The sequence below is a fragment of the Lonchura striata genome, chromosome 1, assembly GCF_050655825.1.
Source record: "Lonchura striata isolate lonStrDom1 chromosome 1, ASM5065582v1, whole genome shotgun sequence".
Classification (NCBI taxonomy): domain Eukaryota; kingdom Metazoa; phylum Chordata; class Aves; order Passeriformes; family Estrildidae; genus Lonchura; species Lonchura striata.
Window position 1 is genome coordinate 101,151,335 of NC_140703.1, and position 26,663 is coordinate 101,177,997.

Sequence of the window (26,663 nt, forward strand, 5' to 3'; positions counted from 1 at the left end):
TTTTACATCTAGGGACTCCATAGGGATACGGAGTCAAGGTGTTACAACAAGGATCTGATTGTTCCTTTAGAATTAGAATGTTAATAAAGCCATAAATACTCTATTCCAATCTTAATTTTAACACTAAATTTGAAAGTGGTGTACAAATAAATAGTAATGCCTTGTAAATAAGTGTTTAGGTCCAACTAAACGTCCATCTAGCTTTTCATTTCAAAATCAATAATGTGAAAACATTTGCACACAATCAAGTAATTGTGAGGGGATAAAATAGCCTATGAGCTCGCAGTGATCATATTGGATAAACCGTGGCTTTATCTCTCTTTATTGATTCTTCCTCTTTTTATTTACTTTATACTCCATGGAAATCTCATCTAGGCACCTGTGTTTTCTTAAGACGTTACAATCAAGGCTGACAAGCTTATGTCCATTTTCACCCATGCATGAAAGTACTGGAGGAAGATATGTATTTTTCTATCTCATTCTTCTGAAAGGCTTTATTATTCACCACGTAAGACAGCTTCTCTTTGATGTTTCATCTGTGGAAAAATAACACATTTATCTTCATTGCCACCTTTTTATTTTCAATGTGTGTTGAAAATAGTTGTTGAGTGAAGCAGACTTCCAAGCTGATGATTTGAAATCAGAACCATAGAATCCTTTGGATTCTAAAAAACCTCTTAGATTCTACCTACTAACGTAGCACTAACTGCCAAGTCCACAACTAAACTATGTTCTCAGTGCAACATCTACCCTTCTTCTAAATACCTCCAGGAATGGTGACTCAACCACTGCCCTGGTCAGCCTGTTCTTGATTACCCTTTCAGTGAAAACATTTTTCCTAATATCCAATCTGAACTTCTCCTGGTACACCTTGAGGTAGTTTTCTCCTGTTCTGTCACTTGTTACCTGAAACCAACCATCATCTGGCTATAACTTCCTTTCAGGGAGTTGTAGACAGTGCTAAGGTCTCACTCTGAGCCTCCTTTTCTCCACAGACTAAACACTTCCAGTTCCCTCAGCCACTCCACATCAGACTTGTGCTCCAGATCCTTCACCAGCTCCATTGCCCTTCTCTGGACTCACTCCAGCACCTCAATGTCTTTCTTGTAGTGAGTGGCCCAGAACTGAGCCCAGAATTTGAGTTGTTATCTAACCAGTGCTGGCACAGGAGGACAGTCACTGCCCTGGTTCTGCTGGCCACACTATTGCTGATCCAGGGCAGGATGCCAGTGGCCTTCTTAGTCACATGGTCACACACCAGTTCATGTTCAGCCAGTTGTCAACCAGGACCCTCAGGTCATTTTTTGCTGAGCAGCTCTCCAGCCACTCTTTCCCGTGCCTGAAGTGTTGCCTTGGTGTTGTTGTAACCCAAGTGCAGGACCTGGCCCATTGATCCAGGCTGCCCAAATCCCCCTGTAGAGCATTCCTACTCTTCAGCAGATCAGTGTTCCCCCATAACCTCGTGTCTGCAAAATGGGAGAGGTGTCTTAATCCCCTCACCCAGATAATTGCTAAAGATTTTAATCGTGACTGTATCTAACACTGAGCCCTGGAGAACACCACTTGTGACTGGCCACTGACTGGGTGTACCTCCGTTCACACCTCTCTCGGGCCCCGGCTGTCCTGCCAGGGTTTTATTCAGGCAAGAGCACACCTGTCCATGCCACTGGAAGGCAGTTTCTCCTTGAGAATGCTGTGGGAAACTGTGTCAAAGGCTTTACTAAATTCCAGATAGGCAACATCTACAGACTTTCTTTCATCCACTAAGTGGGTCACCTTGTCATAGAAGAGGATCAGATTTCTTACTAGCTGGGTCTGATCACCTGATCATCTGATTAAACTGCTTATTCATTAGAAACATAATAAACCCATTTGGTAGCTAATGCTTTGTCTTATTATTAGTGCTGGATATAAAAGAAAATGGTACTTATGATTACTTGCATGTCTCAAACTAGTTTCAACAACACACCATATTTGATGTCACTCAATGGTGTATACTGTTATTGTCCTTTGAGGCACAGAATACCCTTGTTCCTCTGATTCAAAGCATGTGAAAGCTTTGAATCAGAGGAACAAAGCTTATCTGTGAGAATCTAATAACTGACATTTAAAAAAAATCTATAACTTTTAATTAACTTGATGTCATAATTCACTTCTGTATTCAGAGAAAAACCCAGTTGTTTGTATTCAAATTGCTGGGCTAATGCTCTCAGGGCCAAAGTTTCAACTAGAGTAAATTATGTGGTTTGAAATAACTATGGAGATATTTTCCATTTGAAGGTATAGATTTTGGCTTCCATCTCACAGAGTCATCATCTTCTGTGGGCTTCCTGAAATACATGTTAAGCAAGAGCTGGTGAGAAATGAAAGCACTCAGATAATCTTACATCTGTGCATATAGGGCTTTCCATGGGATAGTTTAATGTCTGTAATGAATACAGTCTTTAGTCCAATAATGCCAAACAATTTGATTAATATTGACAAGGTAGGCAAATCTTGTAAAATTTTACATATCTCTGTCAAAATCTTTCACAATGCTAATGTTAACCAATTGTAGACTATCTGATGGTCTGAATATTAGTGTTACGTTTAGGTAGAAATTTGAACTAAGTCTGCTACAAATGTAAATTTTGAGTGTCATGTGCTTCTGAAGTTTCTGTGCTTTTCAGGGAATTGTGTTCTGATCAGTTTGTTGGAGTGATTTAAAACAGTGCCCCAGATTAAAGCTTCAAGGCACAGAAGAAATATCTTTTCAGCATTTTGCTCATCTTGAACCACCAGTTTTCTCTCAAGGTCCTAAATATAGAACAATTTTCTTGTGAAATTGGGCAAAATCATAGCAGAATCATCAGACCTCAGATGTGTTGGCTTTTGTGTTTTTTTTGTTTTTTTTTTTCTTTTAAATTGTTGTTGTTGTTGTTTGTTTTGTTTTGGTTTTTTTTTTGATCTGGTAGTGATATTTTGAAGAGCTGGTCACCATAGCAACAAAATAGGTTTTACAGGCTGCAAACAGTTCAAGAGTCTGTTGAACTGACAAAATGGAATGGAGCAGACAAAATAGAAAAATGAGTTGTGTGTCTTTTGGGACTGCAGCAGGGAGGGATGAGCTCTTTCTATTTGAGAAAATTTTGACCTTGAATATTATTTTTTTTCCCCCAAATGTGAGTATAAAGTGTGTCTAAACACTAAAAGAAATGCAAATGGCATTGTAGATGGTGAGATCTAGTTGGATCATGGATGTATTTGGTTGCGAGGAGAATATGTCCAAACCAGGGGCTGGGAGGTGCAAGAGGGTCAGCACAAGGAGAAGTTTCTGTCCCCCTGGCAGTAGCTCTGCAAGCAGGGTACCTTGGGCACCTGGGCTGTGCTGGTGAGCTCTGTATGACAGAGCATCTTGAGCATGCACAAGGTACAGTCCTAGAGCCAGGAGAGAGGCACTGGGCAGCCTTGAGGTCCTCAGTGGCTGGAGTGGGGGATCAGGGACCCAGAACAGCCTCTGACACAGCTCCTGAAAGGCTGAGTTAAGGACATCCAACACCTCTTGTGCCCCTTGGCTGGCTGTTGCTGGAGGAGCTGGGTACAATTTTTTTTTTTTTTCTACAATACATTCAACTGTGTTATGAATGTAGGTGATCAATTAAAAACCTGCCTCCTTGAGTGAACATGATCCTGGGATTTTCTGGTCTGCAAGTCTCTGTGATTGCTTTTTTTACTTGACTGTCAGTATTTTGGGGAAGGTCATAAGTCTAGCTATACTTTTTTCCAATTCTTTGTCCTATCTTATATTATTTTTTCCTAATCTCCTAACTAAAACCCAGTACTTTCACCATATTTCTCTTTTTCCTTCTGGGGTGTTAGCTCTTTCTTTCTGATTCTGGCTGTCCATGAAGGTTGTCCTGGGAGTACAGAGGAGGGTTCAAGTGCTAGTTTGCTGAGTATACTTGGGTTCCAGAGAATTAGTGTGTGGTAAATGTAGTGTTGCTTTAATAAAAATCTCAACAAAATCCATTGCTTTAATCCCCACAGTGAAATTTTCTTACTTTTATTCTATATCTCAGGTTTAAGATTGCATACACTTCTAGACTGCAGAAACCTAAAGGGAGGAGGAGGTGCAGGGAAATTCTTATCATACCTATATCATCAACTAATCCTTGATTAATCCTTAAATGAGATTTTCTCAAGTCCACTCTTCCTCTGTACTCAACTGTACTTGGAAGCATTAATGGAGAGGCACGTTTAGATTGAGTTCTGAAATATTCTTTAGGGGAAGAGACTGTCTCACCCAATTCTTGTTCACATGTGATAAGTAGACAAGACCTGGTCTGGTTGAAGAGGTGACAGTCTGGGTTTCCAGCAGGTATTCTGGGCTCAGCTCACCTTCAGCCTGTCAGGGATGCAGTAGCTCCAAGTTCAAGTTGAACAGTACCCAGTAGCCTGGGAAGTGGCCAGGCAATGTGACTGGCATGCTTACATATATTCCTGAAGTTGTTGTTTCCATTTCCATGGCAGATGGAGCTGGGATTTTTCAATTTCCTGTAAGGGAGAAGTATCTAGGGCAAGAAGAAAAAGCCTAGTGAATTCCAGAATTTTGTAACAAAGATAAGCCCTACAGTAAACCAGCCAAAACAGAGATATCCAGGCAAAGAATTGACCACTTATTATCACATTTCTATCATTTATTTCTTTGAAACCAAGAAGGAAGTACAGAAGAAAAGAAGCAAGGATGGATGTCATTCAAAGATCACTAAGAAATTCTGATCTAAGATGGTAAGTTATAGAAGCACTTAAAGTTAGGAGAATACAGAGTCTTAATCCAACTATTTCCTCTTGAATTCTTAGATTCAACAGTTAATTGAAATAGGAGATTGAAACAATCAGTTTTTTTTTTTTTGCTATTTTTTTTGTTTGTTTGTTTGTTTGTTTGTTTTTGTGCGTATAACTTTATATTTGGAGTATGTCAAATAGCAGAAAATTATTGAGAGGTAACTCAGTTACTAAATTATGGAACCAAAGCATTTTAAACATACATATTATATTACAGAAATGGTTAAAAATACCTTTCTTTTTGTCCAGCCCCATCACATGCTTATGTGTGTGTATAGAAATATATCTACCCACCCACACGCACCTACCCACCCACACATACACCTAACCCTTCAGGTAGCTTTGCTTGAATTTATCATCAAATTCCTCAAGCCAAGTGACTGTGTCCATAAAGCTTCCAAAGGTCTGTGCTCAGGACCTTCCTTTCCTCCCTGGTCCCAGGTGGACAAATGTATTATCAGATTTTTTTTTAATAAAAAAACCCAGATGGCTATAGTTTTCTTGTCTTTAATATGTTGCAAACATTTTGCTTCCAACATGTTCTAACTCCTCTGTCAGTACAAAGACTCCTCTGACTCCAACTTGTAATACATTTAACTTTGAACTCATAACAGCTAGATATAAATTTAAGCTGGCTGAAGATCAGGCTTGGCTGCTATGGACACACTAAGTGCATCTGTAGAGGAAGCCTAATTTTGCCTTTTCTGGATACCTGTCTTAAAAAGGGGATAGATTGCTATCCATCCATATTGAATCGCCTCTTTGCTCAATATATAGGGAATTTAATCTTTGGCTTAAGGTGATATGACTAAGTTTTAGAGAGCTGATTATACAAAAGAGGAACCCTGACTTAATAATCCATGTGAAGTCTCTCACGCATTGCTGTTCTTAAGTATAGGTTGCAGCTGGCAAGGGCAGAGCTTATCTGTTCTGTGTCCTTTAAAAAGGATGTGGTTGTCTTATTCATTTTGAGAAATAAAAAGTCTTCCTGTCCTGGAGGTGGTGGTCCATTATGATCCTTGTAAGAAAGGCACTCAGACTCCATAAGGCATCATTTATTAGCACTAACACTGGAGGATAAAGTAGTATTGATAATCTTACATCCTTTTAGGTGCCAGAGACTGGTTTGTGCAGTTGAAGGGGCCTCTGATCCATGAAGTGCAGACCTTGTCTGTGGAAGAGGTTGATCCATTTTGATAATTTCAGCTATTATAGAATTTTCTTACAAGAAAATGGCTCTAGTCATAATTTCTACTGTCAGACTTAGGGATTTCTTGCTATACTTTCAGAGAAAGATGGGGTGAGGCTGATGGCCTAATCCCTGGTACCAAGTGAGAGTGCCTGCAGGCTCCTCTGTAGAGCAAACTGGCTGAGTTTATCCTGCATCCAAGACCTTTGTGTGGCACAGCACTGCCCAAAGGCCAGGCTGGGCTTGCAGAACAGCATTTCACAGCACAGCAGGGCCTGACTGCTCAGGTTAACTGCTCTGGGGATTGCTGTCTCCTCCATGTACAGGGGTCTTCAGTCAGGACAGAACAGCTGCGGAGCTCATGCAAGCAAGTATCTGTTTTTTGGGGAAGCTTTGTAAATCTTGTTAACCATGCATGTATGTTATTTTGAGGCATTTCTGCTAAATATCCTTGTTCCCCTACTTATGTCCTGGGCTTTTTTCCTCAACAGCTGCTCTTCTGCAACAAGCTGGTGCACACCCAACTTTGGAGGCCTTAGCAAAGCCTCACAGGAGATGCCTCTGTGAAAGCAGTTAAAACATGGCAATGTCAAATTGAGAGCTGGGACAGATGCACAGAGCAGTGATCCAGGCTGATCATTTTAGCCCAGCATAGGAAAGGTACATTCTAAGATAACTTTTATGTCAGACTTACTGTTAGGGAATTTTCCACTGAGATGTGTACACCTGTTTTTATGAGAGTCCCAGGGTGACTTTTTGAGTCAAGCTGACATATCTTCCTGGAAGGCAGGATCCATTTAAGATGCTTTTGTATCTCAGTCTCTCCCAAGTATAGATGTACACCCTTAGACGTTGTGAGTGAATGGATTTGGGACTTCTGAAATGCTACTTTTGCAACTAATTCAATAAGTAAATAGATTTTCCCCCAGTGAAAATCAGATATCCTTAATGTACACAGTAGTATTTTTACCATAGAGACAATCATCATGGCAGATGCTGAACAAAAATACAAATATTCCCTGCTCTGAAGCATACCAAAAGCCCTAGGCATCATCTGCCCTTACAATTTGTTTATGGCTTCTCATCTGGTAGGTATTTTTTCCTTGTCCTTTTCTTCAGATCCTTTGTTGTACCTTGGTAATAAGTTTTTCCTTGAAATCTTATGCTGAGCTGTGTGTATTTGATCTCTTATAAGGCTGAACAGAAAGGAAGAATGGTTTTAGGGTTGGTCAAAGGCAGCTTGACAATGGCTGTATAGGGAAACATTAGAGAGAATACCAAATTTTTTGCTTCAAGTAAGATGATTCTTTTCTCTTTACTTTCAGCCATCCCAATCTTGTGCTAATAAAACTCACCTCCCCAAAGTCACCTATTTGTTTCTAATTTTATTGCTTGGTACAGTCAGCTACATTCAATCCTCTGTATGCTTTAATCCTGCCATTTCCCCCTGATTTTCTCTCTGCAATTATCAAATTACATTTTTTTATATGTAGTTCCCATTTTTTCCTAGCCTTGGTGTACAGATGGTGCAACTTCCTCTTCATACTTGGCTGATGAGTTTCTTGCTACATTGATTATATCTGATCAGGCAGTCATGAATTTTTTGTTGTTTGAGGCATTTTCAAAACTTTCACAAGGCTGTTTTTAAAGTGCTTCCAGTCCTTCAAGCTTTCTTTTAAAAGATCAAGGTCCTTCAATTTTGTATCTATACAATTTTGTATCTGTATACAAGTTGCCTTCAAAGGTCTTTTGTTTCTATTAATTTTGATTAAGGAATAATAATTTTCAGCTGTGAACTGAGTACATGCTCAGATTACTGGGGGAAACTTTTTTTTTCCTTAAAGTATGCAGCTAAATCATTTATGTTATCATTTATTCTATGAATTCTTATGAAGGACAGGACAAAAGTTCCCAGTTTGGCTTTGGTGTAGGTTGAGCCTAACTTTAAAATATTGATTCTGGAAGGGTTGATTCAACCTTGATTTGGTCACTACAGACCATTAGTCAGAGTCCTTGACTTTTATCACTCTCAGCTGTGGGCTTGGTCTGGATAAACACCAGGTGCTGCACCCAGAAACCTGCTAAATGCAAACCTGGTCTGAGGAAAGGGGTCACTTAAATGATTTAATACCTAAAAGAAGGACTTCCTTTGTGATTCTATGAACATTGTCTTTTGGAATTGGGGAAGGGCCTGTGAAAAGGAAGCACTGTCAATTTCTTTAGCTGTAGGATGTTGAGAGCAACTTGGCAATTACATTTTATGGGTAAGTAATATGAAATTGGAGGCATTTTTTTGCATTTGAAGTTTCTAAAACTTCAATCAGCTGTGACTGAGATTTTGGACAGAAAGATTATAGTAATTACAAGTGACATACTTGTTTATCCTTTTAACATAGGCAGAAAGAGGTTGTTAAGTCACTGGAATAATTCAGATAGAATGAGGAAAAATGCTTTATATAATCAAGAATGAATTTGCTGCTCCAAGGACTATAATTTATTATGGAAAATTTTTGGTACTTATGTATTATGCAAATTTACAAGGGTACTTACAAATACATGCACTCAAGTACTTTGCATAACAGTAATGGCTGCAAACTAATGAAAATATACTTAGGTCAGATATTAAAACCTACCAAAACACTCTTAAAGTAAATCTCAATTAAAAACAAAACAAAACCACCACCATTATCAACTGTGCTAGGATTTAATAGCATAAAACCAGATTTGTATAATAGTAGTTTATTTTAGATACAAACAAAAATTTATTCTGATAAGAGTCTATTTGACTGACTCTGTGGTGACAGAAGAAGTGTGCTATCAAAAGCATCTTTCTCCTACCATACCTAGTGCACTGAAGTCCAAATATGTGTTGTTAAGTTTATGGATGCAATTTTTGACAGAGCTTTTAATTTTTTGAAACTGTTCATTAATGACACACAATGCCTACATAATCTTTCAAATAATTGAATATTGAGCAAACTCAGGTAGATAAAAATCTTGGGTCTTGATTTTACCTTGCAAAGAATTTGCCAGGGAAATTATAGAGTTAGTTAAAATGACCACTTTTTCTAATACCTATCTCTATGTACATTTCTTAGATACCTACAGATCTCTAGAAATGACATGGTTATTATGGATATTTAGGAAAAGACAGCTATGATATCTTCCTAGCTATCTCACATTGCATTGTGTACCTGAGTGCCTTAGAGATCTTACGTATTACCATCTCTGATGGTGATACTCTCATTTCCTCAGGAGTATCCTCGTTACTGCAGTTTCAGGGTTTTCATATTGCTGTACCTCAGTCTATGTAAATTTGATTGTTGGATTGGGTTCTTCCTTTGTGTAGGTTTGATTTCACACATCTGGATCTGCCTGTACTGAAATATAGAAGATCTTTTCCTTGGAGTGCAGTAAATGACTTTAACTCAGCGTGGTGGAAGAGTAGAAATTCCTTCTCCTTCCACCCACTTACTGCTGTGGCTTATTTGGAACCTCAGAACTCACAGAGATCTTATTTCAACTGTTTCAAAACTTTTTCTACAATCCATGTCATTAATTTGTGTTATTGCTTTTTTGCCTTCTTTCTATTTATTATGAGGGTCTGGCCTCAGTATGAACCTTGAGAGATTGCTATCCAGGAGCATTAAAGAGATTTAAATCCCTTAATGTTCAATCCTTTAAAAACTATTTTATGATATGCCAATTAAAGGTGACATGCTGCAATCCCTCAATCGTGAGTGGCTGCCTAAAGTAACAGGATCCCACGGAGTACATTACAGACATGGCTCAAGAGAAAATTAGCAGTATGTCATATTTCTCCTCTTGCCCTTTCTGTGAAAAATACAACTTTAAAAAGATAAGGAATTCAATACAGATTATTACTGGGTTCAAAGATGCCATTTTTATTGGAGGAGAGGAAGTTGCAAATGCTTTAGACTAAAAACAATGGATATGCATCCAAAGTGGATAATTTCTGATGCAGAAAGTGTAACTCCTCGGATGGGGGGGGGTGGGGGGGGGTGGGGGCTCTCCGTTAATAAATACTTTGCAGACAAAGGTATAGAAAGCTATAAAATCAAGCATTACTGCTAGAGATGATCAGTCTTAATATTCAGGTGTCCTTTCTGACCTGTGTTTACAGTCTACTTTAACTGTTTGCAGCTATGACCACTCCATAATCATTCTGGGAGGGAGGATGGCAAATACCACATTTGGAGGACAAGAGAAAACATAATCACTTTGGCACACTTACTACCATCTTCTCTACATTTTTGAGAATGTTTTAATGTTTCTTCTGTACCACTCAACCCACTACTCTGATTAAATGGAATAAAATTATAAAGGAAAATGTATTCTGGGCAAACCTGAAGCCAAATCTATCTTCACTGGAGAAAGATGCAATTTCTCATAAGTTAGGAGAGCTGCACCCTCATATATTGCAGATATATTTGATGAGTTTGCACTCTCCTTCTGTTTAATCAAATGAATTGATTAAAAAAGGCTTTACATGTAGAGAAAGGGAGAAGACTGAAGTGGTTGCTTTTAGTGCTTGTGTGGGAAATGTTATCTCCCCTAAAAGTATTGCTCAGACATGGCCCTTCTTTGCTTCTCTGTGGCCAATGAAAATGGTGAAACCCAGATACCACTGCAGATCTGCACAAAATCTGAATCCATCTATTCACTCACAGCCATTGCCCAGTTAACTACTGAAATTCTCTCAGACCACCTATTTACAGCATGGGGCTGAGAAGCAGACAAAATAAAGACTGAAGGAGACACAAAGGACTCTTTCTGCTTCTAAAGTTCTTTTATATCCTGTCTGTTAACCTCTAAATATTAAAAATTTAGCATAGTTATAAATTCCAGCTCTGTTTAGTCAGCACCCAGGAATAGTACAGCTATTGCAAAGGGCCCTTGGCTGAGCCCTAAAAAAGCAGCTCTTTAAGAGATGCTCTTAATAGGCAAAGCATGTGCCTGACTGTTGGATTTTTTTTTTTTTTTTTTTTTTTTTTTTTTTTTTCACTTAAGAACATATAATGCATTCATGTTATGTATCTCTTATCTTTGCCTTCCCTCATGCTGGAAGGCTCTTTAAGAAAGCAATTTAAAGCCCCCTCTGTATGGGATGAACCAACACAACTCACTCTGAACTGCAGAATGCCTGCTTATCTTTGGTTGATCTCATAGCACTGGATAGCACAGGGGTAGGGCTTTGCTCTCTTCAAAACCAGATTGCCTTTTCAGGAAGTGTTTGATATGAAAAGTTCCCACTTTTTGAAATGTAAAGAGGCCAAAAAAAAAAAAAAAAAAAGGAACATTTTCTGCACTGTCAATACCTCCACTGTTGTCTGGGGGAAGAGATGATAATCAGCATGTCTATGTTGCACCTTATCTGTGGCTTCAGTTGAAGGTCTTGCAAAGCAAAAGCTGAAATCTTGAAGTTTACAGTTGGTGAAAGCAAGACATTCACTCACAGATTGAGATAAAAGTGACAGATGTGAGTAAGAAGAAAAACTTCACCGTATCTAGCCTTTTTTCTCAAGCCAGAGACCCTCTGTCAGACTGTGATCTCTCATAGCATCACATAGTTGAAACAGAGATTATATTTGGTTACTGCTCAAATGGGAGACTTTGGGGGTGAAATCCCATGGTGGTGTAGAAGCAAAGTAACAGGTGTCACCCTTTCCAAACCAGCTGAGATGTGAGAGGAGTTCAAGGGAACAGGGGTAGTTTCATTTGCATCTTCATTTCAGTAAGAAGAGATCTGGGGAAGAGATCTGCATGAAAAAAGTCTTTAGTAAGAATCATTTGAGACACGATCCTTTCAGTTTCTAATTTTTGCAGCACTTTGTGACCCTTCTTAAGTCAGTGCAACCATTAGTTGGGCCAGTATAAATTACCTCAGGCACAGGTGGGAATGAGAGGGTAAGGCAGCAGCAGCTTAAAGAGATTTTTGCAAGCAGAGCTATTTAGCCCTCAGGGAGTTGACACCAGTATAGTTTAATCAATCACATTTTGCAAGAAGCAGAAGGATGTAATTGGGATAGCATTGGTTTCAGTTTCTCTTTTTCACCACAAAGGCTAGAAGAATTTGGTAACAGAGAATTGGGCTCTGTACTGTCATGTGGAGGTGGCATGTTTTAACCAAATAATATTTTTATAAAATTTATATCCTGTTCTTATGAAAGCATTTTAAAAAGATACAATGAAGACTAAATCATATTTCTGAACCAATGAGATTCCATCTACAAATATTTAATTAATCTCCATACTTTAGGTGTCCCTATATAGATGTCTGTGGGGGATCTAGGGTCTTGCTTTTTCACACAAAGGGACCTGATGCCAGTTGAGGCCCCCAGTTATCTCTCCTTATCTCCTCTTCTTGGGCCAAGTGGGTCTGGGGCTCCTCTCTCATGCTCAGAAGCCCTTTACATACGTCTTTGATACACATCACACTTCCACACAATTTTAAGGCAAAGCTGTTGGATGTACTAATTGGAGCATTTTCCAGCAGACAGAAATTCAATGTACCTTTGTATCATTGGAGTAGAGAAATAAAATTCAGCTCCAAAAAGCCAAAAAAATTTACAAGAAATGATCTCATTGCTGCACTACCCCAGGCAGATCCAGTTGTGAGCCATTCAGTGTGGTTGCTTTACACTCACCAGCAAGATTCACAAGAGAGAAGCTGTGAAGCCTTGTGAGGAGGGACTTTGCCTGTAAGGGACTTGAATGTGGCTTCAATTCTTAATCTGAAATTTTTTTTCAGTCATTTATTTATTAATTGTTTGCAGTAAAAGTAAACACAGAGACATGCAACTGATGTGCTATATAATGTGTGTATATTATTTGTGTGCCCATGTTTCTCACTTGCTACACTGATGAATTCTGAATTTGTTTGTATAAGATAAAAAAAAAAAATGTTCCAAACTGTGAGGATTGACTGACATGGACTTTACTTATGCTAGTAAAGCAAAGCTAGTTTATTACTTAGTTTTGATAGCATTTATAGGTTATTATGTAAGTACAACATTTTTCACTTGGCCCCTTTTGCCTTGGTGTCTTTTAGAAACACACATTTCTTGATAATCCTTCTTATGCTAGTAATGTCTCTGTTAAGCTCCTTCACTAGGAATGTCTTTGTTATCTCTCTTCTCATCAGAGTGACCAGACATGATGTCTTCACTTCTGTTCTTGCCTTGAGTTTCTCTCTCCCTTGGCTTTCACTGTATTAGGGCCAAAAGGTTGGCAGCACTACCCAGCTCAGCTTCTGTAGCTGACTGATCTCCAACACCAAACAGGAACATGAAAGGAGGAATGGGGTGTTCATGTGTACTTCTACACTCCTTCCCTGCCATTCTCAAAGCCCTGTTCTTGACACACCCAACAGAAAGGTAGGTGATCTGGATGTAAATACTCTAATGACAAGGAGGGAGCTCAAATCACTGCTCTTTGGGCAATCACTCCTTCAGTAGAGATGCAATAAGAGCAAGAAATCATGGACATAATCTTCAGGGGTAATATTTCAAACATTCAAGTATTGCCATGGTTTCTGTTTTAAGCTGAGATCAGAAAAGACCATTTTTTCTTAGTATAATATAAGTGTAATGATTTGAGTAAAATCACAGAAAAGAGTATTCTGTAAGGGAATTATACTCCATAAGATTTTCTGCAAAGGACAGTTTCAAATATCTTGAACTGGTCTGCTTAGTTTTATAGTAATTGTTATCTTTGAGGTCCTCAAACAATGCAGGATTCTGGTCAAGCATTTTGCTAAAATGCAATGCAGGAGACAACTCTGCACTGAAGTAGTGCCTGTTTTGCAATGAGCCTGTAATCCTCTCGTAAAATTGACAAATATGTGAATGTGCAGTCAAAGAGTCATCTTAGCATCTGGTTATAAAAATTTTACTGTTTGCCCAGATTGATTAATCCTTGGGTTTCTGTTATTTGAGTGCTGACCATAATAACTTCAGAGCTGAATTATGGTGAATGAATTAGGTGTACCAAGTCATCTGTCAGAAGATACTCTTACATCAAAGGAAAACGGCATCCAACCCTAAGAAAATAAATTACTAGCCTAATCAGACTAACAATGGTTCAAATTCTCTCTTCAAGGTTTCCTTAAGCACATCTGTGATTGGGTGATATATTTCAAGAATAAAATTTGTGACAACATAAGTGATCTACACATACAAAGCTAACTAGCTATCACTAGAACAGAATATGTAGTATTTTCTGTTCTCATGTTGGAACATACCAAAATTAGACTTCCATGTTTCACTGCAAACTCATATGTCATAACCTTGAGAAATATGCAGCAGCTCTGCAAATCAATCAACAGAATTATACTGTCCTTTTAATATAGCTCACTCTCCTCCTTGACTATGACGGAGAAAGGACATTTTGGATTAGTGTTTAATCAGTAGGTTCTCTGACTTGGTCTTGAAATGTCAGCTCTTAATCTCCCTTGCCTTGAAAAGTGAAGATATTGGGATTTGATATAATAGCTTTGTCTGAGAGGCAGAGTCCTTCTGTCAATACTCACCTCACAGAGAGGCTTGCTCATAACCCAGGGTCCTGCATTTCTATTGCCATGGAACCAGACTCTATTTCCTGAGACCCAATGGCAAATTCAGAAGTCCTCTCTGTGCATTTTCTTCAGCTTTGAACATATAAATTTGCAGCAATTTAATTTAAACATGGGGAAGAAAATAAATAATAGCAGTAAAATACTATTTGAGGAAAATTTGCATGAAGGATTTATTAATGATGTGTGTGGTAAAAATTATCAAATCACAAAGGTGAATTGAACCCCATATTTTTAGTGTTCTGTTAAAACAAAGCATTTTCCTCTGCTCCCCAACATATCTTTTTATAGAGAGGGCAGTTAAGTAACTGATTTCATGTAGGAAGTTGGCCACATAAGCAAGGAGAGACCTGCCAATCTCTAGTGACTTTTGGTGAGCTCTGTGGTGGAAGTGGGAAAGACAGACAAAAAAGTGAGTAGGATCAGCAGAAAAAGCAGTGGTTTCATGCATTTTGAATCCAAATACTAGTGCCTTTATAATAATACTAGTTTGCTTTATAACTTACTCATATTGCAGTAAATCCTAAACTAATTTCTTAAAGGCTCATCTAGAGCCTTAGCTGGTCATTCTGTCGCTGTAAACTTTTCAGGCAGGAAAAGTGGCAGCAAATATAGATCACTGATTTGATAACTTAGAGCAGGTGTTGGAGTGACCATGTCTTGCTACAGAGGACTTATGAAGCAATTCTGTTTTCCATGAGTTCAAATGGTACTAAATCTTTGTTCCCAGCTATTTTAATTGTCTGAATTGCTTTTAACAGTAGTTAAGAGAGTGAGTATTCTATCTAAAACTGAGTTGCTGAAGTCAAAGAAAGATTCACAGATTATAGGGAGAGTGTAAGTGGCTTTGCAGGCACCTAGCACAACCACAGTCCTCAAATGCCCATGCTGGAACACTGCCAGGGTGCCCTGCTCTGCTGCCTTCTGTTCTCTGAAATTTGCTTTTCTCCCATGGAATTGAATTTAGAGATTAAAGGTGGAGATAAACAGCACAGTATTTTGTCCAATTAAACCTTCTGGATGAGACGAGCTTTCAAATCTTAGCATTAATGTAATGGTAATGATTTCAGTAGACTTTGTGGATGACAGTAGATCAGCACTGAAGGTGAAGTGTGAACAAACAACATGAAATTAGTACAGGTTATGCAAAAGAGATTATTTTACCTAGTACTTCATAAAGCAGCAATAACACATGCATCTTATTTTCCAGGGTATCATAAAATTATTTTTCAAAGTTGATGCTTTTCTCATTTCCTGTACAGTCAGGTAGACAGTTTTCAATTATTTCAGATCAGAGTGCTTTGTATTTTTCCTCACATGCTGATAGCAACTACTCCAGATCTCATAGCTAAAAAAAACCCACACCTGTTTAATCTGAGGGACATTAAGCCCTACAGAAAAATGTGAAAGAATTAAAAAACACATCCCTACTTACACTTAGCTTGTTGGTAGAGTGAAGATAATTTGTGCTGCCTTTTGTATTTGTTTATGTTTTTGTGTTTACTTTGGGTAACAGAAATTATTTAATTTTCTGCAGAACACTTCTATACTAAAATTCTTCATTATCACCCTTCTGCTTCCCTTTTTTGATAAATATCATGAAAGCTTTGGGTATCAATATAATGGTAGTGAAGGTAGAACATGTAGACTCAACAGCAGGTGGGACCTACTGCCATCAGCTGAGTCCAAGGCAAATTCAAACAGACCATGAGGGAAATCTCCTGAAGAAGGACATCTCCTGAAGAATGTGGGCTAGAGCACAGGAGAATCACATGGTCCTGCTGCAGAGCTGTCACTTGGGAGCATGAAGTGTCCAGAACTCCCAGAGTCAGATCTCATGCCATTCAGGTAAAGCATCATAACCTTTAGACAGAGAGTGTAATCTCTGATGTAGTGATTTACTTAAGAAAGTAGACTCCTTGAAGTAAACTCCAGATTGAATTAATGTTGCCTTTCATACAAAACAAAGATGTTTAATGGCTTACAAGGTAGCAGCCTTGAAAAATTAAACTCAGTATTAGATCCTTATATCCTATCTGGGGGAGAAATTTTGTGATTAGTAAGGTGGTGTGGGAACTTCCATTACTTTTCCTTGATAAGGTACAAAAAATATGAAATTTCAGAAGAATTCAGATGAAAAGGCACATAATCACTGAGGGTAAATTGTTACCTCTGGAGATTTCCTGTATGACCCTTCCTCAAGTAAAGCTAGCTACAGCAACATGCAACATGCATCCAGTTGGGTTTTGAATATCTCAAAGGTAGAGTTACTCCTTTGGACAACCTATTCTTGTGTTTGGTCAACTTCTTAGTAAAAGAAGTGTTTTCTTGTGTTCAGGTGCAATTTCATGTGTATTCAATTTGTGCCCATTGCCTTTTGTCCTGTTACTGGGCATCACTGAACAGAATCTGGCACTCTCTTCTACCAGGCAATCTACACATTGGTGAGTTTCCCCTAAAATTTTCCTCTTGAGTCTAAGAAGTCCCAGGTCTCTGAATATCTTCTCAGATTTTCCAGCCCCTTCATCACTTTCTTGGCCTTTGCTGGACTCATGCCAGTACCCCTGAGGAGCCCAGAGCTGACCCAGCATTGCAATTGCTGGAACCACCAGTGCTGGAGAGTCCCTCTCCTCAGCCGGCTGCCTATGCTGTGTCTAATGCAGCCCAGGAGGCTGCTGACTGTCTTTGGTCACAAAGGCACATCTCTGGATCATGGTCATCTCAGTGATGCTGAGGATGCCCAGATCCTTCTGATGCCTGGGATTATTCCTCACCAGGTGCAAACCTTTGCATTTCCCCTTGTTGAATGTCATGACATTCCTCACAGTCCAATTCCCTGTCCAGATCCCTCTGAATGGCAGCATACCTGACTGTTAGAGTAACGACCTTGTCCCAGTTTTGTATCATCTGCAAACTTGTGAAGGGTGCACGCTCTCAAAACATCTAGATAACTAATGAAGATGTTAGCCAATATTTCCCTTAGCACTGATCCCTGGGATACTTTACCTAAGTAAGTGTGTACAAGGCACTAAGTACATTGAGGAGGAGGAGGACCTCAGTTCCACCACACACTTTCCTCAAGTCTGCAATACTGTTTTAGTTGAACTAAAATAAAGCTTAATCATAACTTCCCTAAAATCAGAAATCTCTGTCACTACAATGCTGTTATGTTATTGTTCCAAGGATATTAACTATAGGTTTTCCATATATTTCTATCTTGTCTCATGTTATTGAATTGTAGCTACTTTTTTACTTACTATTCCTTTTTTAAAACACAATTCTAATTGTCATGTGTGAAGATGGAAAACAAATTTTACCCAGTAACTTTGTATTAAAGCCAACATGCCATCCTCATAAGATTTGTAGGGTGAAGTGATTCCTTTTTCTGGACTGACTGGAAAAGCATATAGAGAAGCCCTTACAGATGTGAAATGGAAGATGGGTGGTGGAATAGGGAGCATTGACCTTCAAAGTTAAATACAATGTGAGAAGAGTTGCTTTGACTGCAACTGAACAGTACCAACCAGTTAAGGAGAAGTTAGCTTGGAAACAGAGAGGCAAGGAGAAGGAAATGAAATTGTTAGAGTTCAGATCACATACACTGAGACAATAATTTCCATATATCACATGTGAGATTCTTCTGCCAAGAGAGAAAGTATCATTGATTTTACTCACAGAGAATTATGGCAGAAATGAGAAGAAGGATCATAAATCTCTACCAAACACTGTAAGTGAACTCTGTTCATCACCATTTCCTCCATTCTCTAGAAAAAGCAGGTGGGGCAAGAGTTCTTAAAATACAAAAAAGTGGAACAAGAGTACTAAAAGAGACAATACTAGGAAAAAATGAAAGGGCATTGAGTGATTTGCCTCCAGGTGTGGATGTGATGCTCTACACAGCTGCAAACAAGTTGCATGCATTAAACAAGTAAATAATGAGCTTCATGGGAGGTGTTGGCTAGCTTTTTTTCTGCCACTCTCTCTGCTCCATGCTCTGTGTGAGCAATGAGAGGGAGACAGAAACATCACCTGCTCAGTAGGAATTATATTGTCACTCAACCTCTACGAAGCTAAAGCTGGAGAGTATTTGCTGCCTGCTCATAGCCAGCTCTGCTATGCAATGCTGTGGGGAAAGAGTGATGGAGTCGAAGGACACAACTGGCCTTTGGAGAGTCTGGTCTCAGTTGTTTCTGAAAGGAACTTTCCATACCATGGCAGTACTTTGTCTACAATCACACTGTGATTCATATCTCTGGGCTAAAATATATTGCAAAGGGAGCAGAAGCTTGCAGTTCTGCTTTGAGAGTTGATAAGAAAGTGAAAAGTGAGAGAGAAGTACCCTTGTCTAATCTAGAGTAGATAGTCTGTCCCTCAAATAGTAATCTACATGTTAACATGGAAAATATTTCAGTTTAATATTTCTATTTCTCTGTGTCCCCTTGGAACATTTTGGCCTCAATCAGCACATTCTCCCTTATTGCTTCTCTATTGTGCAGGAATAGACTTGGGACATGTGGATCCTCAGTGCTGGACTGGTCTCACCCCAGTGTAAAATTGCAGAATACTTCCTACATCTCCTTTCCCAGTGTAACAGAGAGGCTTTTGTCACCACAAGTGAATTTATTTTCTCTTGCCAAGAGTTTTCCTCTCTGGATTGCTGATTTTTGATGATTTTCACTGGTGTTATGCCAGTGAAAGCTAATGCTGGGAAATATCTCTTCAGCTATTTTTTTTTTTTTTTGCCTCTAATAATCTGATGTGATCTTCTGATATGAGAAAGTGAAGAATCTGCTTTCTGTTTTGGTTTCTCATAAATGTATTTGGGCAGTAATTTAAACATCATTGCAATTTACATCACACAGGTACACAGGATGTGAACAGTAATATTTGTGATAGCAGCCAATAGAAAAAGGATGGCTAAAAAGGCAGCACTGAGAAAATAAACCAAAATATAAGAAAAGAGAGATACAGTTACCCATCCCTTAAATTCCTCTGTCTACATTATTCATTGTACCTGTAAATATGGTGCTGCCAGGGTGCATTGTTTCAATGGTCATTCCTTGGAATCACAGAATCTGCCAAGTTGGAAGGCAGCCATTGGGATCGAGTCCAACTCCTAACCCTGCACAGGACACCCCAGGAATCACACCATGTGCCTGAGAGCATTGTCCAAACTCTCCTTGACCTCAGTCAGGCTTAGTGCTGTGAGCACCTTTCTAGGGAGCCTGTTCCAGTGCCCAACCATTCTCTGGGTGAAAAGCCTTTTTCTAATAAGTGTTGCAGTGGGGTTTGATTTAGTCAGTTGGTTTTATCAGTGTTAGTTAGCCTTTATGCTCCCCCATTTGTCCCCTTACATTTGGTTTGATCCAAGTAGTTTACCCCAAAAATTCCTGCCACTTGGTTTCCCAGTTATATGTCAGACTTCTCACCTCTCCCTGTTTCCTCCTTATTTGGTTCCATCAATCTGAGTGTGCTTATACCCTTTTGGTTATCAATCCTATGACCACTCCCAGTTTCCTCCAGTAAGTTCTGTATCAATCACTCCAGTTTAGCTTTTCTATTTGTCCCCTGACCTTGTGCCCACTCCTGTTATGCTATCATAGGTTGTTGCATCCCTCTCTGGTTTATCTCCATTGGACGAGACAGGTTTGCACCCCTGTCCGCCCACCCCCTATTTAAGTTGCTGTAATCATTGATTTCTGTGGCATTTGTTCCTGCACCCACACAGAGGGCACCCGAGCTGCACCCACGAGCAGCAGCAGCACCATCGGGGCAGAGGATTCTCCCTGAGGTGCCGCTCCTGGGGCGGCCCGTGGCCTCAGGCAGCTGTGCCAGCTGGGCCCTGCCACCGCCCGGGCCATGGCCACAAGTAAGTATGTCTTCTATTAAATATAACTTATATCCCTTACTGTCAGTCTCAGATAATCATTGAGAGTTCCTGTGAGAAGGAAAGTCATTCTGCCCCACTTTCATACCTTTCCTCACAAAGGCGTTGAGCAGGTGGGAAAACAGTGCCAATCGAGGTACACAATAATAAAAAATCCACATGGCAGCATGAGGATATCAGATGAGGTCTCTCACACCCTGAGAATGGTTGGATGCGTGTGACATACACAGAATGACAGCTCCCAAGCACTGGCAGAGATGTGAGCTCCTTGAACATATTTCACATGGAAATCAGAGGAAAGTGTCCTGAGTAACTGCTCTGTGCATACTGGGATACCTGGCTCCCAGATCCAAGTCTGGCAACAGAGTTTGGTGTGCAGAAGAATGTCAGAGGCACTCCCCAAGACTCTGGCAGGTAGGTAGGAATGACTGCACCCAGTGGAGCTTTCCTGATGGTTTCCACTCTGGAAATGCCACAGCTCAGCAGCTCCTCTTGCAATAGAAGAGCACAGAAAGTGTGGACAGGTCATATCACAGCACATCAGCTGAGGTTCCTGTTGCTGCTAATGCTGGCAGAGCTGAGCAGAAGAAACAAAATAGGAGGGGTTAGAGACCCCAGAGAAAATACTCCCCAAAATTCTGCCACTTTAAAGCTGATATAAAGGGATTTACTCACAGAAATATTATCATGTATTAAAATGGGTTTTCTCATGTGAATGCATCAGGTCTTAGGCAATGTTCAGGGTATTTTTTTTTTCTACATATAAGGTTTTAATATTACTATTGTTGTCTTTTCTTACAAAGATAAACAGATTTTTAGCATGGCATGTTATCTCTTTCTAGTTAGGTTTTATAAATAATATTTTACATCATGTTTTGATATTATTTGCCTCTCACTGTATGATTGCTAAGGTCTAAATTTGTTTCAAACTCATGAGAATGTTTTTATCACAATTTATTTTACTGACTATACTGAAATTAGTTGCAGATATATCATGCACAATATCCTTTTATATCAGTAAATTCTCATTCCTTTTAATCACTTTGTATGATGGCTTGCTTCCTCAAATCCAGTGTATTTTGTTTCCTGCCTTTATCTTTTTCTTTTGTAGATATTGCTGACCTTCATCCAAATGCTCTTCTTATAATCAGGTAACATAACCACAAACTTTAAGCTTCTTCCCAGCTTTATCCTCTCTCATATGATGGATGAGCTCTGTTTAAGCCATAGCCACCAGTATCAGCATTCAGGCCCGTGCACTGCAGATAATGGGGAGCTTTGCTCTGCCTGAGGGAACCGAGATCCAAGGGAATGAGGCAAGCTGAAAAGAAGGGCTGCAGTAAAAGAGTTTGGCAAAATTTTTCACAGGACAACGACAGTGACCTGTCCAGTGCCTTCTATTTAAGGATCACCTGGAAGTAGGCTTTGCCACAGTGCTTGCTTAAACTCCTTTGAATTAATTGCTATTAATAAAGCTATTAATAAATTGCTATTAATAAAGCTCTCAGCTTTTTTATTAATGTGTGCTTTGTTACTCATAATCCAATTCATGTGTGTTATACCTCCTCCTTGGTTCAAAGTCTCATTAAATCTCCAAAGAGACATGTATTGTCTTCCAGTGTGCCCACATGTTTGTGTAAACCTCTGCAAAATCAGGTCTAGGAGCCCTGTCTTCAAAAATTTTTACTGACAATCTGCCATGCAACAGACTTTAAAAAGGTATTAAAAAGGAAAGTGAAACATTTGTTTAATGAATATTTAAATATATTATTCTGTCATAGTTGCACATGTTTAAAATGTTTGTAGAATGGTGATACATGAAACACAAAATTTTATGTACAGATCATGCAAACATTGCCTGATACAGACTCCAAACAGCAAAGCAGAATATGAATATTACATATGACCCAGATGAATCCCAGAGTTTAAGACATTGCTAAGTATGTAATGGGTGACTTTTGGGAAATTAATTGATCTCAGACTTTCTCCTTCTGGACAGTTAACATCATCATATAAATGAAATCATTATTCTACTGTTTTACAAGCTCAGGAGAGAGATAATGAATAGGTCAGGTAAAAGAGCTGAACGAAACCTTGTCTTTAAAACAAGGTGGCAGCTAATTAACAGGATGCTAGGGTGATAACTTTTATTCCTACTGCCCTTTCATGTCTTCTTTAGGTTGAAAAATAGAGCTTCTAAGCTCTCTGAAACAGACACAAAGCTCCACTCAGGTTTCTGCAATTCCTACATGAAGCTGATAATTTTCCTCTCAGAATTTTATACTAAATGTTTTCTAAACCCTTGACCGATTACTGGAAAATGAGGTTTTATTTACAAACAACCTAACCCTTGGAAAAAAAATAAGGTGATTAAAAAAAGCAGAAGTAACAATATGAAGGAATGCAGCTTTAATTAAATAATTGAAAACATTCTAGGACATTTTTCATCTGCTCAGTACTATTAAAGAAGAGCATATTCTACTAAAATGGATTCAGATATTTTCAGTACCTAAAACCAAATATATATATATTATAAAATTGAAAGGTCAGTAGGTGCCTTAAGAGAACATCTACCCTATCTACCCTTTGGAAGGCAGTATCAAGATGTATTATTCTTGACTCTTGTTTGTCTAATCAGTTCTTGAAAGTCTCCAATAATGGAGATAGTCTTTATGCATCCAATAGTACACCCCAATGTTTAATTTAACTTGCTTTTCTCATTTTTCCTCATGTCTGCACAAACTCTTCCATGCATCAGCTTAAGCTGCATCTTGTCTTACTGATTACAGATTTGGGAAACAGTTTATTTTGTTCTTCTTTGGACCAGCTTTTGATGTACTTTTGCATTTTTCTCATATGCCTCCTCATATGCCTTCAGCATTCTCCTCTTACTGCCAAGAAACCTGGGTTTATGTTCTTCCTTGAAGATCATGTTTGCTTTGCTTCTGAAAGGTTTTGCCACTTTTCTATGGGTTCTGCCCTTAAAACCATACTAAAGTTAATTTATATGTTAACCACTCCTTCCCTTTTTACCTCCAAAACCTTGTCCTGTGATAGCACATTTGGTTTTCTTGACAAGATTATTTCTTGACCAACTCATGATCTTGGTCATGACTCATGTACTTATTACTTACAGGGCAAGAATCAACTCTTCATCTTTCTCATCTCTGAAGTACAGGCCAGATATGAAGTTTATCATTATTGATTAATAGTTTTTTTCATACTTATTATTATGGCAGCATTCAAGGGACTGAGAACATAAGAATATGGCATGGAATGTGGTGTTTGAACACTCTTCTGAGATCTGTCAATAAACAATCAGCTCAATATAGTGTATGAGTGTCAGTGAAACCCGTAAAAATTCCTGAAGTCTTATCTCTCTGGTGAGCTTGTTGTGGAAGATATGGTGGTCTTATCATGACACACAAAGAATTTGAGCATCTGTGTCAAGAAAAAGTCAAACAGAATTCACTTCTGTGTGGCCATGGCAAGGCTGAAGGTTATTGCTTTCTCAAGGACCCTCTGCTCATCTTGGCACTGATAACCAGTGGAGATCAGCAATAGTGTGGAACTGTGTAACCAGATAGTCATACAGCTTGCCAAGTAATAGAACAACAAAATAGATTGGTCTTATCCATAAAAATTCAGGATGTAACTGGAAATTTATAATATAGGTAGGACAATAATTACACAAGCATCCCGATAATTTAATTTCCATTTAGTAGTTTCTCCTCCAAAGTTTGTTTTCCCATTGGAAAACTTTCCTCCTGGGTTATTATAAAACCACTTCTCTTGCCTTTAATAGTGTTTCTCTTCCCACACATTTTCATAGCCTTCTCCCTGGATGTCTCTCCTTAGAATGTGAGTAGGAAAAATAGAGCAACAGTAAAGCCAGTAAGACTTCTTGCTCCCCCATGAAAAGCAAAGCATAGCAGCAGATATAGACAATTCCTCTCACTTCTTTGCAGAATAAAACTAACAAATATGCAGTTGCATGAGGGACTGCTCTCCTCAGTTCCTCTGAAGAAAATAAAATACACATGGCATTAGCAATGGAGTCCCGCTCTGTCACTTAGTACATTCTCAAAAACATGCTATTGTTGCTAAAATTCATATAGAATAGAAGTAATAAGGCAATAAACAGCCCTTACGGGTTTTGGCACAATTTCATCCTTGAGAAGTCTCCTTCAGGGGGGCCCCAAGCAGACATTCGTGCAACGAATAGGAGTGCAGAGATGGAATATCACATCTGCTGCAGAGTTTATACCCTGCATAGCACTGCTGGCAAGGAGGCACAGAGAAGGAAATAGCGCAGTGCAAATGTGGAACGTTCAAGTGGGATTTAGGGAAGAGGGAATTCAGGTGTTATTTCAGGCTTCCTGTGGATGCATGTTGGCTGAGAACCATGTACCTGTAATCCTCTTCTCCCCTTTCACCAGACCACCACTAGATTAATTCTCATGTCTGTTGCTGACAGGTTTACAAATTACCTCATTAGCTCCTGTGAGTCTGCATTCAGTGTGCGAGAACAAATAAGCAAAGACAAAAATTCCACAGCAGCCTGGAATTAATTTGTCAGGCAACACAATAGTATGGTATAAGAAATTAATGCAACAATAACAAAAAGTCCTGGTCAAAAAAATTACATTTAATTTATGCCAGCTGCAGAAAGGAACATGTGGTTTGATTATTTATTGGACTACTATATTGATCAATCTTATAACTACATTTTCCTGGAGACCATGCACTCAAATTTTACCTGCAAGTACTCTCTGTGTATTGAGCTACCATTATGTTTCCATGAAATGATTTTTTTCCTTTTTTTTGTAAATTTTTTTCATAGTATTATGTTTATTCTAGGAAAATCCACTTCTAGATGAATGAGTACCATTGTAAAAAACACATATTGTAGAAATACATATTAAAATATAAACAATAGCTACAGCTGTGCATATGTTTTCAAGATGAAAGAAAGTAACTTTTTTCCTCTATAAAATATTTAAATTTCTTGACTATGTATTAATCTTATAATTCGTAGATGAGTAAACCTGTTTTGGGGAAGGCCATCCTGCATATCCATTTTTAAAGCTAAAAAGCCTACCAAGCTTCCTAAAATCTTATAAACTTTTCTTATGGGAGCTAGTTTTGAGTCATATATTTATAAAAACCATCTCCTTTTTTCCCATACTCTGCCAAGTTTACAGCTTAGCCCAAAGAGTGGTTTTGTCTGCAAAATAATGTGAAAAAAACTGTGTTCAATTTTTGTGTGAATTCTTTCTGTTCTGCCAAACATAAATGCATAAAGTACATTGTTAAGTGCCTGAAAAATTAGCTCTCAGTAGCACAGTCAGCAACTCCCATGCACATTTGTGAGGTATTTTGACACTTCTGAAATACACATACTAACTTTTAAAGCCAAAGCATGCAAGCATGCCCCTTTTTTCTTTTTTTTTTTTTTTTTTGAGATGACAAACTTGGACTGTAAGTCTGAAAGTTAAAATGGGTGAAATAGGATGCTTGGATTAAAAATTGCTTTGTAGACATCTTAGAAAGTAAGTAGAAGGCATAATTTCAGAAGGACAGTGCTAACAGTGCACAAATCATACAGGAATGACTACATTAGAGAAAGTATCAGACAGTACAAATGAAATTAGATTGTAGGATTTTTGTGTGTGGAAATGTTACAGTAAACAGGCAGAGAAAAACATGGCATCAGTGTGAATGACATCCCATGAAACCAGTGGAGCCAGAGACCATGAGATGCTACTACTTACCACAGGGCCACCCAGATGGGAAGAGGGTTTGGAAGGTCTCTGTGTCAAAGCAGGGCTACCTCTAGTGTCAGACTGCATTGCTCAGGGCATTGTCCTGTTGAGTGTTTAAAACCACCAAGGACAGAGGTGGCATGGCCACCTTTCAAAAATAACAGATCATGGCCTTGCAGTGACACTGAGCAGCTCTCTTGCCACTCCTGGGCGTATTCATCAGATGCCATTGGCATGGGTATTTCAAGAGTTCCTGAACTTGATTTTCCTCTAGCAAGGGTAACTTTTCTTTGCTTCAGACTTTTTCACTGGTTTCAGGAGCCTGGGATTCATTCCTAAAGGCCAGTGTTGCTAGGAAAGACTGAGGCAAGAAAAACATCGAGAACCTCAGGCTTTTCTGTGTCT

General features: G+C 38.8%; 3 long non-coding RNA genes across 3 annotated transcripts in view; 2 read left to right on the forward strand and 1 right to left on the reverse strand.

Annotated features, from left to right (window-relative positions):
- On the reverse strand, positions 1–26,362 carry LOC146768796 (uncharacterized). The gene is made up of 3 exons (XR_014956701.1): positions 24,645–26,362; positions 4,378–4,550; positions 1–536 (listed from the first exon to the last, which is right to left on the reverse strand). It is a non-coding gene; the product is annotated as an uncharacterized LOC146768796 (long non-coding RNA).
- The window catches only part of LOC146768795 (uncharacterized), a 182,867-nt gene that overhangs the window by 62,098 nt on the left and 94,106 nt on the right, over positions 1–26,663 (forward strand). The gene's annotated exons all lie outside the window — the stretch shown is intronic.
- Positions 4,514–26,663, forward strand: part of LOC146768797 (uncharacterized) — a 38,354-nt gene continuing 16,204 nt past the window's right edge. Inside the window, exons 1-3 of the long non-coding RNA XR_014956695.1 lie at positions 4,514–8,277; positions 9,363–20,475; positions 21,605–21,644. This is a non-coding gene — a long non-coding RNA (uncharacterized LOC146768797). The remainder of the gene's footprint in view (positions 8,278–9,362; positions 20,476–21,604; positions 21,645–26,663) is intronic.